We start from the raw sequence: 17,441 nt of genomic DNA on the forward strand, positions 1-17,441 counted from the left end.
AAGAACCTTTTCCCACCCACATATATCTCTTCCATGTCTCCAGCAAGGCGAGCTCTTTGGTTTTATTATCATCAGATCCACTTCTGCAGATAAGAAACCTGGGCTAAGGAACAGCCCTTTGCCCATGGGGTAAACCAAATCCTGTTTTCATGGCGGTCTACCACCTAGGATTTATGTATTTATAATTAAAATAAATCAGTTCCCACAGAACAACGCATTTACGTTTGGACCTTGAACGCCAAGTTCAAGCCCCTCCTTAGTTACAGACGCACACAAATCACAGACCCCTTGGGTACGGTGCCCATATTTTCTTGGAAAAAATAAAGGACAAACCTTTATTTTGGGCAAATCTGAAAGAGATTCATCGGGATAAAAAAAATAACTGTTTATGTTTATCACATTGCTTTACAAAGGAACATTCAAGAGCAAAACCAAGAAAAAATCTTTACAAAAACGCCTTTTCTAATAAAACTATCTAAAATCAAACAGTGTACGGAAATTTATTTTAAAAAGGTAGTTCGAGTTCCACATTTTTTGCAGGAATGTGAAAGACGGTGCATTAGGTGGTACCATTTGTACAGTAAAAGTGAAATGACCAAAATAAAGGACAAAAGGGTGTTTGTGAAGAATAAATCAATATAAAGGACAGCTTTCTGAAATAAAGGACTGTGCTTTATAATAAAGGATATATGGTCGCTATACCCTTGGGGGAAAAGGGTGCTTTGTATAAATTGTTTGGAGAATCAAGTTTGGCCCTTGCAGAGGTTCTCTGATGGAGCCACGCAATGCCCTTGGCTCCCACAAGACCATCTACCAGGGCACCTGGAGGGGTCAAGATGCCTATACATATAAGGCAGGGCCTCTGTGGTGGGACGACTTTTTTGACCCCCCCTGCGGACACCCTTCTCCCTACCCCACTTGACTTTGTTTTTCAGAAGCTATTTCCATTTCCAAAAATGTAATTAAATGGAGTGAATGTGATGCCCCAGAGGCAATCATAGAAAATAAAAATAATGGGGAGGGGGGAACTGCAGCCCAGAGCTGTTTGCAAGTCTCCCCGCCTGCATTAAAGGAAGGAGACAGCTAAAGGAGAGGCTGCAGAGCGCTTCTCCCCACAAGGGCCATTGGATTGAAGTACTGTTGATGTGTTCTTCAGACCTGACATGCGCCTACCTGCCCCAAAAAGGCGCATGACTGAACTTGAACAGCTGTTCAATGCGTGGGGTTTGCACACAGCCATGTGGGCCTCTCACTTTCCTCTAAAATGGGACATCCGCGGATGTAATGAGGTTTTTACTTTTCCATAACTCTTGATGCATTCAGAATTAGTTCCTACCCATGGCCTCCTTGCAGAGTAGGGCTTGCAAAGCGCTGCAAATGAGGTGTGAGGGTGAAACGGCTGGCAGAAGCCAACTTGAATTGAGCATCTGGGTTCAGAGATTTAGCCACCAAGCTACGCTTTCTGGAGACAGAAATTTATGTAGTCTTGTGGAAAGCCTTTCCTAAAGTTGAGGAGAGAAAAAACTTTCCAACAGCTTTGAAGGGCAGGTAGGGCTAATGGCCACCAAAGCGTGGATGTGGGGTGAAGAGGCAAGACTGGGGGACTGGGTTGGACTATCCTTCTGGATGATGGATTCGCTGTTATTGTTCAGCTCACAATACCTGGCCCACAGGCTAACAATGCAGGTTGTTCTTTTTAATTTGATTTTGATGGTTTGTTTTAATCCCGGTGGTAAACTGGCGAGTCGTACATCCTCCGAGTCAGCTGATTGGAGCAGCCTATCTGCAAATAAACACAGGTAGTCCTTGCTTAACAACCACCATTGGGACCAGAATTTTGGTTCCTAAGCGAAGCAGTCATTAAGCAAATCTGACCTGATTTTATGACCTTTTTTGCAGTGATTTTTAAGCGAATCACCACAGGGGTTACGCAAACCATGTGGTCATTAATTGAATCACATGGTTCCCCATTGATTTTGCTTGCCAGAAGCCAGCCAGGAAGGTCAAAAATGACGATCATGGGACCACAGGACACTGCGACGGTCATAAATGCGAACCGGTTGCCAAGAGCCCAAATTGTGATCGTGTGACTGGGAGGGAACACTGCAACGGTCATAAGTGTGAGGTCATGAGTCAGTTTTTTTCTGCACCGTCATAAGTCTGAACCATCACTAAATGAATGGTTGTTAAGGGAGGACTACCTGTAAGCGTCATACAAATTGAACTGCTCAATAAATTCTGACCCAACTTATGGACTGGCATCCCACTCTTATGGGGTATTCCAGAAAGGAAAGATCCTAACTCTGCTCAGAAGATGTTCACCCCTCTCGTCCCTCTTTCAGCCTCTTCTTAGCCTTTTAGAAGACCCCGTTAGGCATCGCTGGGCGTTTAGGAGGTTGCCAAGGCTTGAAACTGCCAGAGCTGCCTTCTCGGTCTGGATGGAGCCCATCAGCTGAGCCCGGAGCAGTCGTCTTTGGGGCAAGGCAGGTGTTCAGCAGAGCCTCACATCTTTCAGCCAGTTCACGGGCGGAGCCAGCATGAAATTTGTCTATCAACCTCAGGTGTATAGATAACAACCCCCCCCACCTTCTTTCTTTCTTTTTTTTTTTTACTATTTTGGCAACCAGCCCGAACACAGAAGCAAAACATGCCGGGCCTGTTTTCTCTTGGCTGACTGGCAGCTCCCAAGCCCTTTGACAACTGCTGTAAACAGAGGGCAGTTCCCCGCCCCGAGGAACAGAATCTAAACACGGGCATCCAGGGAAAGCCGACTCTGTACCTTCTACAGAAGTGGTGAGGGGGGAGAAAAAAAAACTTTCTGCACAGAAGAAAGAGGTTTTGGAAAAGGAGAAGCCATGCCTTCTCAGGTCCAAGCTGGTTGCCACAGCTGTTCACACCCCAAATTGCAACCAGACCTCGGCTGCGCCAGCCAGCCAGCCAGCTGACCACGTTGTGCTCCACGATCCAAGATGGATCCCTCTCCCCCACTCCGCCCCCAAAACGACATCAATTCACCTTTCTTGTGGTTTTTTCTGAACTTTAACTGCTTCCTGCTTTGTATCAAGTCCAGCACTGAGCAAGCTGCCTGCCAGATTTTGCGGGGTGGGGACGGGGGAGTTGGGGAAAGGAGGCAAGGAAGGAGCTGGATGTAATCATACTTCCCCCAAAGCAGCAGGATTTTCCTTTCCCAGCTGAGTTAGATCTGCATCCTCATCTCCCAACTCCTGGGAAATAACTGCACTCCCCGGATGATGAACTACAGATCTCCTATGTCATCCCTTCCTGGTCAAACCTCCCCCCCACCCACATTGCTACATCCCCCAAAAGGAGACAGGAAGGGAGGAGGGGGTGAAGGAAGTTGGAAGGGTAAGGCGAGGTGAGAGATGAACTCCAATGCACTTCTTTGCACAGCACGCTTCAACTAGGCCAGCTGATGACCAAGCATTTGCCCATCATGATAAACCTGGGCTAATTTTAAACTGGGGGAGGGGGGAGGAAGGATTATGGCTTAGCCTGTTGGGTGAACTCAGCTAAATTGGTTAGTTTAGGGTTCAGTGTATTATGCCCAGCCAGAAAATGGCTAAGTGTACAGCAGGTCCCCAGTTTAAGAACATCCTGGGTATGGATGACTCACAGCTAAGAATGGATTGCCATAAAGACTATTGTACTAAAAATCTGAGTTAAGTACAATGTTTCAAGTTACATACACAACACTACTTTGTGTGTTATTATGTTTAAGATGTTTTTGTAAATTTGGAAGTGTTTCTTAAGTGTTCTATCTGCATAGAAAGGTAAAATATATACTATATAGCAGTGTTTCTCAACCTTGGCCACTTTAAGATGTGTGGATTTCAACTCCCAGAATTCCCCAGCCAGCTAATGCCGGCTAGGGAATTCTGGGAATTGAAGTCCACAGATCTTAAAGTGGCCAAGGTTGAGAAACACTGTTATATACTAAGATAAATATTTGACTAACTGATGCTAAATAACTGTTCCAACTTACATACAAATTCGACTTAAGGACAGACTTAGGAACGGAACTTGTTCTTAAACCGGAGACCTGCTGTATTGAGCAAATGCAGTCTATGTGTGAATCCAAGCCACACATGCTCAGCAAATAAAGAAAAGAAACAACTCTGCACATGCCCAAAGGTTCTTAGAGCAACAGCAGGCAACCCTCAGATCTTCAGCCCCTCTGTTGTAGCCCCTCTGCCCATCTCCAAGACTGCATGGCCAAAATTCACAACCTCAGTGCTATTTTTCAGCAACATGATTTTTTGCTATTTTTCAGGGGCAAAATCATCCCTTGAAAAGGTTTGTTAAGCCTCCAGTCAGCTCACTGCACCCAAAGCTAGCGAAATCCCAACCGCACATCCTCCATCTGGTGACCTCACGACTTCACGAGCAGCCCTTCAAGATGGGAGAATAAACTACAAGTTTGCCCTGTTCTGGCTGTTCCTGTCTCAGAACCAGGTTTCTGCATTCTGTTTCCAAGAAGATCTTTGCAGATCTCCACTGTTAAGAGAAACAGCAAAAATTGGCAGCGAACAGAGACCTCAGCAAGTTCATTTTTCTGAAAAGAGAAAGTTCCCATCTTTGGCGAGACAGCTGGGTGGCCTTGCAGAAAAGCACTTTAATGCCTACATTTAGCCAAAGCTTCCAAGTTACCAAATCATTCCTAAAAAGGTCTCTCTAAGTCACCCATCGCTGGTCAAACCTGGGTAAAAGGAAGCAAGCAGCCATGAGAATGAAGGATCCCGGGGAACGAATATGGATGGGGAGGGGAGATTGATTAAAAGGTAACTCTGTGCCCCATTCTGCCCGATAGTTACCAAGTTGTTTTTGAAATCTTGGAAGCTGGTGGAAGGGGCCCAGTCATTCATCGCCCCGTGTCACAATCTTCAGAGAGGCATTGCTCAGGAACTTTTAAAAGAAGTAACTTATTCTCCCCCCACGCACATAAAAATTCATGGGAAGATGGGTTTTAAAAACTACTTGCTGTCTATGCGATGCATTGTTCCTTCTTTTGTGCAGAGACTGGAGGAAGACCACCATTAGACAAGGGCACCCAGCGGAGAGCAGTAAGGCCGATCCTTTGGAACTGAGAGGGACCACACTGTGTTTGAAAAATTTAAGAAGCTAGTTCTGATGACAGCTGAATTGCCCTTTGGGAGCATCCCACATATGTCAGATTTCACTAATCCATTCTTTCTTCAAAACCTGTCACCCAGCCCTACTCAGAAAGCCATACTTGGCTGACCTTATCCTGACTCCAGGGAATAAAGACAAAAATAAGTAAATATTGGGGAACCTTAAAGATGTCCAAATGTAGGAGAAACATTTAAAGACTCTGGTCTGCTTTCTTCCCCCAAAGTGAGACCCTGGCATCTCCTGTTTATTTCTGCGGCTCTGGCCACTGAATATATTGGAATCCTAGGATGAACTGGGTGATACTTGCATTTTCTCTCTCTGGCCCCAAAGAACTTGATGTCCCTAAGCATACCACTTTGCTATCATTCATTTGCTCGCTCCTTTGCACAACGCGGCAATTGTAAGCCATTCAAGAAGTCATTACATTGTGGCAGCCTTCTCCAATCTGGTGGCCTCCATATACAGTACATCCAGTCTGGTGGCCTCCATACACTTCAGTTCCCACAATCCCCAGCCAGCACAGTTCAATCATTATTCCTACTCCCTGCCACTTTTTCTCCTAAACCAAAAAGCCTCCCCACCCCAATCACTTGGGTTTGCTCCTTCCTAACACCGCAGATTGAAAGATGGATCAGAATAATCCACAACAAGCTTTCTAAATGCAACTCCACCACACCTGTATAGAGCAGTTGCTACAATGCAGAAAAGAAAATGTATTCTCCAATCTGAATTGTGCTACTTAAATCTGCATTTAATTCTCCATTTTTGAAAGGGAGAATGGCTCAGTCATTCAGCCAGAGCATGCTGCTCTCAGTCACAGCTTAGCCACTTTAGATCTTTAATTCAAAGGGCACGTTCAGGCACGCATATCATTCTGGGGTCCTCTAATATGGTGCCTGTGGTGCCATTATGCCCACAGACATCTCCCTTGGCGCCTGCTTGGCTCCCTCTTCCATCTGACTTGGTGCATTTAAAAATATTATTTTAATTTAAAAAGATGGAAAGCTGGCATGGTTGTAAGCAACGTTCCGGATCCAGCATCCGTTTTCATTTGGAGGGTGCCTGTGGGTTCCCAAGCTTGCTTAGAAAATAAAATGGGTGGCTAAAAGACAGTTATCCACCTGCTCCAAAAAGGGTCAAAGTATGTGTGTCAGCAGGGAGCATCTTGCAGGATGGAAAGGGGGAGGAGGGATAGAAGGTGGCAGCTCAGGGCTTGGTCATGGGTTCTACCCCCACCCCCCAAGCTAGTTTGCAAGCACACCAATCATGGGTTCTCAAAATTGCCTGCCAGCCCAGGGGTGCCAACAACCACAAAATAGCAGGTGAGGCAGGCCACTGAAACACCGTCTCTTAACTGCATGCACATAAAAACGGGTGGGACGTCAATCACCCAGGCTGCCCACCATCTCGACATTCCTGAACCCCACCCATCCCCGTGGATGCCCCATGAGCCAGCCATAAACACCGGGCACTTGTCTGCCATATCCTGGCTAGCTTTCTCACAAACGCTTAATCCCGAACCCGGATGACCGGTGCCATTTCTGGATTCGCACAGCTTGCAGTGCCCCAAATGAACACACCCTTGCTTCACAATATGCCCGATTCACATCACTTGCATTTTGCATAATGTATGCAGTATAATGTAATTTCACGTAGGGAGACAGAATAGCAGAGAGGTGCCCCAGGACTGGCCCCGGGGAGACCCAGATTATAGTTCCCCCCTCAACCAGAGAGAACCCCCGGAGATTTGGATCCAGTCCTCCTCTCTCAGCCCAGCTTATCTTGCAGGGTTGTTGTTAAAAACAGGAAATAGAAGCGCTCAGTTTTGCTCATGAACCAAAAGCGAGATATCCATCCATCACTAGTCACTATAAATACCACTGGACTGTAGCTCTTGGATGCAATCCATCCACACCCTCTTAGGAAAAAGTCTGCTTTGATCTCAGAGCCCACCACAAGGACATCCCATCAGCAGGGAGATACTCTGGCCGAATCACTATTGGTTTGCTTGATGCCCTGATTCACAGCCCCAGCCCACTTTACCATACGTAGCAGGTCGTGCAGGCAGAGGATTGCGTGTGAAAGAGGCGGCAGTGCCTACCTTGGCCCTCCAAACACACCCAGCTGTAGCCGCTGCAATGCCCGAGTGTGGCACAAGCCAATCGCCCGCTTTCCGCATGTCCAGATGCCAGGCCAGAACAAGTCGGGACTCGGTCCGAACGCCCTCGAGAACCTTTCGTCTCCCCCAAGGTGGGAGCCGGAGCTGCCATTGTTTCCCATTAAGGGAAACAGGAAGCACTGACTTTCCCAGGGTCTCTGGGGGAGTTCAGGGCAGAAAGAGGAATATAAATGGATCCCGGAAAGGAGAAAGAGCTCGGCTAGCATCCTGTGGGAACTGTGGAGCATTCCTCCAGAAGTCCACACCACCAAGCCAAGCCGTAATGTGGACGGATCTTCCCTTTCGGCGCTGATTCAGAAAGAGGTGCTTAAAAGGAGCTGGTTTAGGTCCTCTGTGGAGTGACCGACTGTCGCACCCCCAGAAGTGGGAATCTCTACACCAGCCACCCCAACCTGGTTCTCCTAAGATGAGCTGGATTCAATTGCTGGCCAGAAGAGCCCGCACCAAGCAAGGGCCCTAAATGTATGCAGAGGGTCGCCCCCCAATAAAGCAGACTCTGGATTCTTTCCTCTTCCTGCTGCAATCTGTGCTTGAAATCTTCCAGCAATCTCGGTCAAATCTGCCCAGCTCTGGGTGTGAGGCTCCAATTAAGGGACACACGTTTTAAAATAGCTCTTTGCCAAAAATAACATTTCAGCCAGCCACAAAAAATAAAAGTGATAATGGGAATAAACCCATTGGGGAGCAGGAGGGATGCTCTCAGCAAAGGTCGGCGGTTCGAAACCGCGCGGCGGGGTGAGCTCCCGTTGTTAATCCCAGCTCCTGCACACCAAGCAGTTCGAAAACATGCGAATGTGAGTAGATTAATTGGTACCGCTTCGGTGGGAAGGTAACGGCGTTCGGAGTCGTCATGCTGGCCACATGACCCGGAAGTGTCCTATGGACAACGCCGGCTCCAAGGCTTTGAAACGGAGATGAGCACCGCCCCCTAGAGTCGGACACGACTGGACTTTACGTCAAGGGAAACCTTTACCTTTACCTTAGGCTGCTTCTCCCCAAAAGTTTTGCTCCTGAATCAAATCCATGGTGCCGAAGACCAGAAATTTGGGCTCCTTGCTGTCCAATCCCAATCAAGTTTAAAAGAACGCAGCTGCGAGATGACACCAATGCAACTCTGTTCTACTCCTTCGGGCCTAAATCAAAGCAAAGGCGTTCTGTTTCGTATCAGCTGTTCAGCTTTCCTCTATCTGGTGCCTGCCAGAGGTAGCTGGGCTGGCTAAGCATTCGGAGAGTTATAATCCAACATATCTGGAGGCATCAAGTTAGCCAAAGCTGAGCATGGATGACAAGGAGGCCCATCTACTGGCATGCAAAACCCAGAAACATCTGGAAGGGGTGACCAGAAAGCCATTGCACTGGCACTGGGAGACCCGCATTGTAGTCCCTGCTCAGCCACGGAAGTTCTCTGGATGGCTTTGGGCCAGTTGCCCTCTCTTAGCCCAACCTATTTTGCAGGGTTGCTGCTGTGGGGAAAAACAGGAGGAGGGCCTGCTGCAAACGCCACCTTGAACTCCTGAAGGAGAGACAAGATTTAAATCTCTCCATCAATCCAGTATATCAAAGTAGCAGAGCTGGTCGTAACTCTTAAGACACAATCCAGCCAAACCTTGCTGGAAAAAGGTCTGCTTTGGTACCAACGGGATCTCCGAAGGAAGGATCTCTCCCATCAACAGGAGGAGAAGATCTGGCCCTTTGCAGAGCTGAAAAAATGGAAAGGCATTTGGATCAGGTGGCACGGCTGACCAAGTGGTGTGTAGGTTGGGATGCGTGCAAAAGAGGGTAGAGCTTGCACACCCCACCCAAATGCAGCAGTGCGGCCTGTCTGCCTGTCGCTTCCCCCGTTCCCTGGCAGATACATCTAGCATGGCGATATTGTGGTGATTGCAGAATTGGGAGAGCAGGTGCAAGAGAAAGTTTTCCAGCAGCCTCAAGAAATCTACAGCAGTTACAAGTCACACCACTGGAGAAACAAGGACTTGGCATTGCCACCTCTCTTTTTGTTCTGTCAAAACCAACCTCCACGCAGTTCTTGGCCGAAAGTGCGAAAGAGCAGAGCAGACTGTGTGAAACCAAAGTTTTGCAATTTCCCCAAAGTTTTCTTCTCCTGAGAAAGAAAGAGGCCTCTTTCTCTGCTGGATCCATCGGGCACCTGAACATTTCTTCTGAATTTCTCCTAGCAACGCTGTCAAGTGGGCTTGTTGGTCTCTGCAGTGACACACTCTTCCAACACTCAACAGCCTCCCTGGCTGCACCTGGAAAGCCCCATGGAGCAAGGTCCCACAGGGCCAAACCGAAGGGGGATCAGCCAGGGAGGCTGCAGATGTCACCATATTCCAGAGCAACCACAGAGGACCCAGAGCAATTTCACCGGAACCCTTTTCTCCCTTGGAAGGAATTTCAAAAAATAAAATTGGGTTCCTCCCATTGAATGAGAACAGGTAGAACAAAACACAGGCCCCTTTTCCTGCAAAACACCAAACCCGCCTTCTTTCCTGTCTCCTCATCCGACAGCTGGCAGGAACTCAAACAGAAAAGCAGATATCAGCAGCATTAGATTACAGACTGTAGAGAAGGGGATCTCGGTAGCATTAGATTAGAGATTATCTGCCTCCGAACAATAGAACATGGGGAGTGCAAACAATTAAATCAGAACTCATTGAAAAAGGCAGGCGGATTCTGGAGCAGCTGTTCTGCTGCAAATGCCTGAAGGGAACAGGAGTTGTCATTTACAGCAAGGCAGCGTGGGTGGCCAGTGCGCCTCCTGCAGGAGAAAGTTCCTTAGTTGGGGAAACTTACTAGGAAGGCCACCCTGAGTCAGCCACTGTAGTGCAGTTTCTTCAGTCCTCCAGGAACTCAAGGTTGCTTATGACAAATCTGATTTCATTTTTGCCATGCACAACAACCCTGTGAGGTAGGCTGGGCTAAGAAAGAGCCCAGTGAGTTTCCATAGAGGACAATGGAGCTGAAACTGGATCTCTCTGGTGCTAGATTGGAAGGACTCTTACTTGCTCATGCTGGACTGGCCCAGGTAAAGACGTTCCTCAGCTGAGCAGGACTGTTTTCACCTATGTGGTTTTCTTGGCAACATGATGAATGTGCTTTGCCACTGCTGTCTTCTGGAATGTTTTTCTGCTTCCCTGTCTAGCCTCCAGAGGCCACTTCCCAGATAGTCCCCCACCCAAATGCTAACCAGGCCTGACCCTGCTTAGCTTCCAAGCCCAGACCAAGTTGGCCACCGGCTGAGCCTAGAATGAGCATTTTGCCTGCTGGGGGTCAAAAGTGGTTGAACAAAGGCGGGGTGGATTCAGCTCTAATCTCCCTTTTGCCAAAACCAAAGAGGTGCTTTAGTTGGCTGGCTGGGGAATTCTGGGAGTTGAAGTCCATGCATCTTAAAGTCGCCAAGGCTGAGAAAGCTGTGCTAATGCCTTACATTTGAACGTTAAACATCCGAAGAGAAAGCGCTTAGATCAGCCAACCAAACTTGATTAGTTGTGGGACAGACTCAGATCAATGGTTCTCTAGCCCATCCACCCCGCCTTCTTCTTCCGCCTTGCCTTCAAGTAGAGAAAGGCTCCATTACAGCTGCCCAAAGTTGGCCCCCTCCAGATGTGCAACTCCAGAACTCCCAGCTGCTGAGGCCTCTGGGCTAGAGCTTCAGGGAGCTGGCAGCTGGATAAAATGGCCCATGATGGAAAAGTGCTGGTTATTCACGTGGGATGACCATCTTTTGTGGCAAGGAGTAAACTCAGTTGCTATTTTGGGGCTCTGACCCCAGAGGGGCCAATGTCAAGATTTAAAGTTTATTTTTATAGATGCATTGCTATTTTCATTCTTACTGATGGGGAGCTCCAGGAATCATAAAAAAAGGGGATGCATTGGCTGCCCATTTCTGATCCAAGGACATTATAATTTCTGTTTTATTTTTGTGTTTATATCCGGAGTCCCTTCCCTTTATGCCCACAGCAACTAACCTAAAAAGTAAGCTGGGATTAACTCAAAGTGTATAAGGAACATTCCCTGCCCTGAGTTATTTATAAAAATAATAATGGCGGGATAAAAAATCAGATAGAGAGAGAGAGAGATGATATAGATAGATGATGGATGGAGAGGTGGAGAGATAGAAGTTATAAAGATAGAGAAAGGGAGAGAGAGGGAGAGAGAGAAAGAGGGAGAGAGGGAAAGAGGGAGGGAGAGGGAAAGAGAGAAAGAGGGAGAGAGAGAGAGGGAGAGAAAGAGGGAGAGGGAGAGAGGGAGAGAAAGAGGGGGGGGAGAGAGAGGGAGAGCCTGGCCCCTTTGCCCTTATGCCCTACTGGTGCTCCCTGCTTTATCCCAAAGCGAGAAACTACCTGGCTGGTCTTGCACGCTCAGGTAGTGGCAGTGTTTGCAGGGCACGTATTGCAAGCAGAGATCTTTTACACTGGAGACACCCACAAATGCACACCGGCAGGGTTAACAGGCAGCCACGTTTGCAGGTTGCAAAGAACGACAGTCGGCCGTCATCAAGGAAGGCGGAGCTGTCGAAGGATGGCTAGAAAAGGCTTGGGGGGGCAGGCAGTGGATCAAGGAAAACCAGAACTGAGGCCCGTAGAGGTGAAACGGGGGCGGCACAACAGGCAGACAGAGTTTATTGGGTTCCAAAGAGGTGTGTTCCAGCAAGTTGCCACGAAAGGTCCGTCCATGCTGAGGGATCTGGGCTGCCTTCCCCAGTTGGGTGCTTTCTAGATCTATCGGTCTCGTTGCATTTCTCCCAGATAAAGCCTGTGAGGTAGGCTGGGCAGAAAGAGTGGGTCTGGCCCGGGGAGCTACCATGCCTGAGGTTAGATTAGACCCTGGATCTCCCCAGTACCGGTCCAACTCCCCCCTCCAAGTGCTCCTGGATGTGGCTGGAGAATAGATGGCCTCTTTGTCACCCAGTCTCAGCTTTGGCTCAGTTGACGATGCCCCCCAAATATGTTGGATTACAACTGTCCTGCTTAGGCAGCCAGGCCACATCTGGCACACATCAGGAGAGGAAAGCAGAACAATTAGACTCTCCAACCTGGTGTTTCTCGACCTTGGCAAGTTTATGATGTGTGGACTTCAACTTCCAGAATGCCCCAGCCAGCCATGCTGGCTGGGGAATTCTGGGAGTTGAAGTCCACTCATTTTAAACCTGCCAAGGTTGAGAAACACTGCTCCAAACTATGGATTGCTCTGGGTAAGTTAGCCAACTGCCCCATGGTTCAGATCTAGAAAAACATAGGGCAGCTACCCGTCTTCACTGAGCTGCCTTGCTCTACCTTTCTCTGACAAGTGAGGGGCTGGACTAGATGACCTCCAGGATCCCTAACAACCCTATGATTCTATGACACATTGGGGCCGATTTGTTTTTCAAGCAGTGCATCTGCTCTCTGCTGGAGATATTCTGTCATTGAGATTTACACCATTTTTCTCTGTCGGGGGGTGGGGTGGGGTAAGGGAGCCCCCCCCAAAGGCTAGACTGGGCCTCGTAGGGTCTGGGGCCGCCAGCCAGGGTTTCTCCCACAGCATCTGACCCACCAGCTGCAAAGGCCTAGAATCAACGGCAGTGACCCAGCTCCTCCCTGACATGCTGTGTTGGCACACTCAAAAATGGGGTCAGAAAGGCAAAGCCGCCACAGCTGGCCTCCTGCTATAACCTGGCTGGAAAACATGCGCCAGCCTGGACAGCTAAACCCCGCGTTGCATGCGTGTGTTTTGAAATTACAGAAGCGCAGCTCTTCAAGCCACTCAGCTTCTCTGGAAGCCACCCAGCCGCTCCACCCCAAAGGAAAAACCGCAGAACCCGAGATCAAAGGGGAGAAGGCATCCCTCAGCCCCAAGGGTCTCCAACTTGGAGATGGGAAGCTGGTCCTGCTCACAAAAAGAAAGCTGAACAGAAATAGCCTGTGTTCCCCCCCCCACCCTTGGAAAGAAGGAAAATTGTGTGGGGGGGTGAGATGCAGGTGCCCCCTTCCAACAAGAATATTCATCCACCCCCCAAGTATAGGGGAAGTGTTATTTAAATAGGCAGTGTGGATGAACCTCCTCCCTTTTCTATCTTCAAAATGGAACGAGTTGATTAAAGGGGGTGGGGAGAGACTGTCAGATGGAGCCCCCCCATTTTTTTTAAACTTTTCATTAAGGTTTCCTGCCATCAGTATTTTGTACACTATACTCTTTTTTATTTCCCCTTAGTTAATTGTTTTATTACAGAATACAAATAATGCACGGCAGAATATAAATAAAAATTGAGTGCAGTGCTGCCATCCGATAGAAGCTGGAAGCTGTTAACGCTGTGATGATTGAAGGGAATTAGACCTTTCAAGAAGAAACGGTATATCAATATTCAGCATGATTTCTAATATATGTACAAATGGAGGGTCGCTTGTATTGTGCAGCTGATGCTTAAGAGGACATCCAGAAGAAGTTGCAAAGTGGCCCCCTCGGTGCCGGGGTTTTTGTTTTTCGCTTTTATGGTTTGTGATTGTATAGATACTGGTTTTATTGTTTCTTTATCGTTGGGAGCCGCCCAGAGTTGTGTTTCAGAAGGGCGGCCATACAAATCTTTTAAATAAAATAAAATAGAAGTATTGGATTATTCTGTAATATGAAAAAAGTGATGCAGACACCCCACCCCACCCACATACACCCCCACAGGAGCCTGGGAAGATCTGTGCAAGGCGTCTTCACAGTTTCTCTGACCCGAAGGCTCCTGCCAGGCTAAGCGAAGGCATGAATCCCGCAGAGCAGAAGAAAAGGAAAATCAGGAAAGGGATAAACAAAAATGCCAGAACATGAAAGCCAAAAGAAACCAGGCTCTGACATGGTTCCCCCCTTTCACCATTCGGTCTTGCATAAACACAACATCGAGCGCTGATACGCCCGTATTAATTAATTTGAAAGCATGACCGCTCTTTGGCTCTGCTCTCAGAGTCAGTGACAGATTGGAAAACCTCCAGGAGCGCCTGGAAAGGATGGGGAAATCCACTCCCCCCACCCAGCAGCGGCTGCCCAAATCTAATCTCCCTGATTTGGAGTGAAACTAACTCAAGAAACAGCCCTTCCAAATCCAGAGAAGCTCCACTGCTCCAGAATTTGTGCAGAGTTCATTTTCCCAGAGCAAGCGGCCTATCTCATCGGAAAACTTCCGAGAAGAGGTCAGCGTGGCAATTGCTCTCTTCTCAGCACCCAGCAGGATACTCAAAGGTACCCTGCCTCTAGACATGGAGGCTCCATTCCATTCAACCATCTCAGCTAATAGCTGAGGACAACCAGCCCCCATTCCAATCGGTCTGATTTTTAAAAATAATGGAAGGGACTAGTCACCGGATCCCACAGACCAACTGCCTGATTCCAGTGAGGCCAAGTTTAATGGGAGGGATGGAAGAAACCCTCCTCCTACCACTCAGGCCAGAGGACATATCAGGGACAAGCAATCCATTTCAGCAGTGTCCACCAAACACATTAACCCACGATGGGGTGGATTCACTCGATTGCCCGGATTCATGGCACCCCCAGCCGGCCAACTGCCTTGCAGACGAGTGAGCGCGTTCGTGAACACCCCCCACCCCCATCATTAAAAGCTTTCAAGCAAGTGATCCCTTTTCCAAGCACATCCTCTGAGCCCATCAGGATCAGGATCAACTTCCCTGCTGCCTTGTTGAGGCAGCTGTTTAAAAGTCTTCGCGGGCAGATCGACCCATGGGCTGGGTTTTGTCCCCATGCCCCAAAAAGACTCACCTGCTGGTTTCCCCCCTTCAAGATGCCACTCATGGCACAAGAGCAGATCCAGCAGGGTTATTTCAGATCAGCTGGCAACTTTCTCTGCGGCTGAAGGCTCAAGATGTGTGTGGGGGGGCTGTTCTGGCCAAGACAACACCTCCCAACAAAAGGCTGCACTGAACGCCGGGTGCCTCCCTGCCTTTGTACTCATGTAAACAAACTCTGGGGATCAATCAGTGTGTTTTAGGATTACTGAGAAAAAGAGTGAACCAAGTGAGTGAGTAAGGCGTAAAAGCAGAGGAACCAGAGAGGTAGGGAAGAACAGGGTAGGAGTTTTTTTGGTCCCTGTTTTAAAAGGTTTACAAATACCTTTTTGCTCACCAGCTGCCCAACTCTGGAAAAGTAGCAGAATGCTACTCCTAACATCTCCTAACAAGAATTGGGGGGGGGGGGAGCTCATTTTGGTTTTCTTAAAGAAATAAAGGTCAGCCTCTTTGAACAGTCGGAGCAGAACCAAAACAACAGATTTCTTCCCCTCTTGAAAAGGTGGAGGGGGAAGGCCGAGCTCATCCCGGGCCATAAATGTCTGCTCAAAAATCCACTGAGGATCCTTTCGCAAGATTCTGGCAGGTCAGCAGGGATCCCCAGCAGCTGGGGAAGGGGTCAGGCAAGCAGCTGCCCGAAGCATGGGTCAAATGCTGCAATCCTGAGCTTGCCCCAGGCACTGCCAGCCGGCGCCCTTGCTGGTGTTGGAGTAAACAGGCCCTCTGCCAAGCACTTGACAAAAAAAAAAAAAGCCCCGTGTGGGGGTGCAATCTTGCAAAGAACAGGGCAGAAAGTCAGCAGGAAGGAGAAATCTGATCCGGAGCAAAACAGATCCGCACAAACACAAGAAGGAAAGAGAAGAGGAGGAGGCAAGGAGGAAAAAAAAGGGGGGGGGCTTTCCCAGAGCTCTTTTTCTAGCAAGGCAGTTCCCCTAAAAGGAGCAACCCCCCAAAAAACGTGCAACGCCCCCCCCCAAAGCCAACAGAAACTGCAGGGAAGCAAGAGGGTGTGTGCGGGGAAAGGGCGCTGGTTGGCGTCCCACCCACCCGAAGACTGAGTTGCACCCACTGCCCGTTGCAAAAAAAAAAAGGGGGGGGGAAAGCCTTTCACCCAAGGGAGCGAGCGAGGAAGCTGAGCCACGTTCGCTGCTCGCCTCCCTGGCTTTCTCCGGGGCAAGCGGGCAAGCTCCGGGGTGGGGGGGGGGAGCAGAGCTCCGAAGCAGCGCCCGGAGCTCCTGCAGGAAAGGCGGAAGAGAAGAAGCAACTAGGCAAACAAACAGATCGACCGACCGACCGACCAAGCACCGGCTCCCCCGCGCCCCTCCCCGCCCGGCAACACCCACTCCTCTCCCGAGAGGCAAACAGGCTCGGCTGGCCAAAGGCGACCCAATGGGGCCGGGGGGGGGGGGCGACGAGAGGAGGGCGAGAGAACGCGGAGACAAGAAAGGGCGCTCAGCCTCTTCCCCAAAGGGCCGGATTCCCTTTGTCTCTCCTTCCCCCTCCCCCGCCCAGCCGAGTAATTAATTTCCAATCAGGGCTCTGCCACGCCGGGGTGCTTGGATGGAAAGCGGGGGGGGGGGGGGCGAAGGAGAGACGCTCGAGCCCCTTTAACGGGCGGGGGAGGGGGCGCCGATCCGCGCGTGGCGGATGCCTCGTCCGCGCCGGGCCGAAGGGGGGGCGCTGCCACCTGATGGGGGTCCCTCCCAGGAAACTCCCTTGGAGTTGGCAGGGCCAGGGGAGGCGACGCAGAGCGACCCCCCTTTTTTTTTTCCTTCGGGGGGAGGGTGCTTGTCCTCCCGACCGGGAGTTGTGGGCTCCCAGCCGCGCCGCCGGCGCCGCCTCCCCCGGAAAGTCACCCGCGGGCCGGGCAGGGGGCGAGCGAGACAATAGACCCTTCCCAGCCCCGCGCCTCCGCCGCGCTTACCTCTCGGGCAGCTCTCCGGCTCCCGCGCCCCGCTCGGCGTCTTCCCCGGTCCGGGGCGGGAGGACGGGCGGCGGGCGAGCCCCGCTCACATCCCCGGCTGCGAGGCGGGCGCGAGTCGCCTCTCCCGCGGCGCGGACGGGCAAAGTTGGCGACCCGCGGCTGGTGCCCCCGGCGCTGCCTGCTCCCCGGCCGCGGCGCGCCCTGCGCTGCTCCTCGCCTCTCCGCTGCGCTGCGCTGCGCCTGGCTGGGCGAGCGCGTTAGCTCCGCTACGCTCCCCTCCCTCCGCCTCGGCCGCCCCTTTTCTTTCCCCTCCCTCCTTGACGTCAAGCCCGGGCCGGGCGGGAGGCTGGAGAAGATCCCGAGCGGGCTGGCGGGCGGGCGCGCGCGCCTCCGCCCCCGGGCGGCCGATTCCACCGCCCTG

General features: G+C 50.3%; 1 protein-coding gene across 1 annotated transcript in view; it reads right to left on the bottom strand.

The window, feature by feature from the left end:
• The window catches only part of SEMA4C (semaphorin 4C), a 61,936-nt gene extending 44,701 nt beyond the window's left edge, over positions 1-17,235 (bottom strand). The window contains exon 1 of the mRNA XM_063311459.1: positions 17,021-17,235. The gene's annotated coding sequence lies outside the window, so the exon portion shown is untranslated. The remainder of the gene's footprint in view (positions 1-17,020) is intronic.
• Positions 17,236-17,441: the final 206 nt, after the last annotated feature.

This window comes from Candoia aspera, chromosome 9, assembly GCF_035149785.1.
Source record: "Candoia aspera isolate rCanAsp1 chromosome 9, rCanAsp1.hap2, whole genome shotgun sequence".
NCBI classification, from domain to species: domain Eukaryota; kingdom Metazoa; phylum Chordata; class Lepidosauria; order Squamata; family Boidae; genus Candoia; species Candoia aspera.